The following is a 3,352-nucleotide window of genomic DNA, read 5'->3' on the forward strand; positions in this document are numbered from 1 at the left end:
GTGGGGGGGGGGTGGGCGGCTTGCAGAACCACGCTGCACACACCAGCGGCACCTCTAGGAGAAAGACAAAGAGTGCCCTTCCCAGCGTAGTAGCTGTAAGTCAGCACCTCCTTTAAGGCCAGGGCTGCTCCTGATTGATCACCATAGCCTCCACCCTGCACCCACCCTGAGCCCAGCACACCTGGCCCAGAGCAGCCTCCAAGTGGACATGGGCTGAGTCACTGGACTCCTGCGGGAACTCGCCTTCTCTGGAAACCTGAACAAGTCAAACGAGACCAGTGATCTGCTCATCTGGAACATCTACCCTGAAGTGGGATGGGCCGGGGGGACACCATTCTAACACCTCACCTACCAGTCACGTGCCCTTCAGCAAGTGGCTCAGCCTCCTTGAGCCTCTATTTCCCCACCTGTAAAATGGGACGAGTGTGGTACGGGGAGATAGCAAGGAGTCCTGGCAGAGAGCGGACAGGGAGGAGGCGTTCACTTCATCTCAGCCTTAACACGCAGGACACAGAGCCTGCCCTCAGCCTTGCTGCAAGAATCAAAGGAGGCAACAACAGGTCGGGCTGCTTTGAAAACTGTCCGAGAGGGAAGAAGCAAGCAAACATTTACTGGGGGCCTACTGTGTGCTTTGTCCACATTTTATCTCCTTTCATTCTTTCATGAACCCCTTCAGGTAGATGCCAACACCCTAAATTTACAGAAGAGGAAACTGAGACTTGGACAGATGAAGAGATCGGCTCAAGGTCATGCTCCAAGTTCAACCCATGTGGTCCTCTTGCCTCCTTCCACTATTCCACACTACCTTCTGCAAGGGACTACCATCTTACTTTAAGCTTGTTTTATTTTTTCTTTTTGGTTGTCACTTTTGATTTGTATAGCCATATTATTATCGAAATACAAAGTGAACTTAAAAATCTATTATATGGTGTCACATGCCACAACATGGATGAACCTGGAGGACATCACACTAAGCGAAATAAGCCAGACACAGAAAGGACAAATACTGTGTGATTCGATTCATAGGAAGTACCTATAGTAGTCAGAATCATAGAAACAGAAAGTAGAAAGCTGGCTACCAAGGGCTTGGAAGAGGGAGGAGAGAATTAGTGTATGGGTGGGTATAGAGTTTCAATGTTGCAAGATGAAGTTCTAGAGATCTCTTGCACAACTATGTGAATATATTTCACACTACTGAACTCTACACTTAAACTTTAAGATGGTTTTAATAATCTATCATACAGCTACATGTACCCCTATGTTCATAGCAGCACTATTCACAATAACACAGACTTGGAAACAACTTAAATGTCCATCGACAGGTGAATGGATAAAGAAGATGTGGTACATATACACGATGGAATACAACTCAGCCATAAAAAAGAATGAAATAATGCCATTTGCAGCAACATGGATGGACCTAGAGATTATCATACTAAGTGAAGTAAGTCAGAAAGAGAAAGACAAATACCTTATGATATCACTTGTGTGTGGAATCTAAAATATGACACAAATGAACATATCTATGAAACAGAAACAGACTCACAAATATAGAGAACAGACTTGCTGTTGCCAAGGTGGAGGGGGTGAGGGAGAGGGATGGATTGGGAGTTTCGGATTAGCAGATGCAAACTGTTATATATAGAATGGATAAACAACAAGGTCCTACTATATAGCACGGGCAAATACATTCAATATCCTGTGATAAACCATAATGGGAAAGAATATGAAAAAGAATGCTAATATATATGTATAAATGAATCACTTTGCTGTACAGCAGAAATCAACCTAAAATTGTAAATCAACTATACTTCAATAAAATAACAAAAAAACTTTCATATAGCAATATAAAATTGACAGTCCAACAGGGAGGCGGAAGGGTAAGCTGGGACGAAGTGAGAGAGTGGCATGGACATATATACACTAGCAAATGTAAAATAGACAGCTAGTGGGAAGCAGCCACATAGCACAGGGAGGTCAGCTCGGTGCTTTGTGACCACCTAGAGGGGTGGGATAGGGAGGGAGGGTGGGAGGGAGACACAAGAGGGAGGAGATATGGGCATATATGTATATGTATAGCTGATTCACTTTGTTATAAAGCAGAAACTAACACAGCATTATAAAGCAATTATACTCCAATAAAGATGTTAAAAAAAACACACACACAATGATTTAAACCTTAAAAAAAAAAAAGTGACAGTCCAGGATATTAGTGTGTGCAATCTGTTTTTAACTAGGAATTTGATGTGGCATTCAACAAATTAACTAAACTGATTCTTTGGTTTTCAATTTTTTTGTCTATTTTCTTTGTTCATAGACATACATACACAAGTTTATGTATATATATAAAAGTGTGTGCACTTTTTTTCCTTTCCTGTTTTCTTGTATCCCCTCTTCTCTTCTACTCTCCTCGTCCACCACATCAGTCTCCCACCCTACCACCAAGGTAATCCGTGCTAATCACAGCATATGTTCTCATTTATATTTTTGGTGCTCATAACTGTACACACACACACATGCATTTACATAAATGGGGGACTGGCTTTTATTTATTCACTCAAGTGAGATCAATATCCTACAAGTGATTTTCTACATTTAAGGAATCTCTCTTGCCATCTGACATAGCTCCAATTTGCTGATCATGACAGCTGCTGAATATTCCATAGTATGAGTGGAGCACTGTTACTGAACCAAACTTGGGTCCACTTGCCTGCACACAGTAAAGCCAACCTACTGACACCAGGTTGTGGTGAAGGAAAGTGCAGCGTTTATTGCAGGGCACCAAACAAGGAGTCTGGGACAGCTAATGCTCAAAAAGCCTGAACTCCTCGATGGGTTTCAGCAAAACATTTTTTTTAATTTTTATTTTATATGGGTATATAGTTGATTAACAATGATGTGTTAGTTACAGGTGTACAGCAAAGTGATTCAGTTATACATATCCTTGTATCTCTTCTTTTTCAAGTTCTTTTCCCATTTAGGTTATAACAGAATATTGAGCAGAGTTCCCTGCGCTATACAGTAGGTTCTTGCTGGTTATCTTTATTAAATATAGTAGTGTGTGCATGTCAATCCCAAACTCCCAATTTATCCCCCCCACACCTTTCCCCTTTGGTAACCATAAGTTTGTTTCCTAAGTCTGTGAGTCTGTTTCTGTTTTGTAAATAAATTCATTTGTATCATTTTTTTTTAGATTCCACATACAAGCAGAATATCATATGATATTTGTCTTTCTCTGTCCGACTTACTCTACCTAGTATGATAATCTCCAGGTCTATCCATGTTGCTACAAATTGCTTCCATGTCTTGGCTATTGTAAATAGTGTGCAATGAACATTGGGGTACATGTATC

The sequence above is a fragment of the Lipotes vexillifer genome, unplaced genomic scaffold, assembly GCF_000442215.2.
Source record: "Lipotes vexillifer unplaced genomic scaffold, Lipotes_vexillifer_v1.1 scaffold591, whole genome shotgun sequence".
Lineage (NCBI taxonomy): Eukaryota > Metazoa > Chordata > Mammalia > Artiodactyla > Lipotidae > Lipotes > Lipotes vexillifer.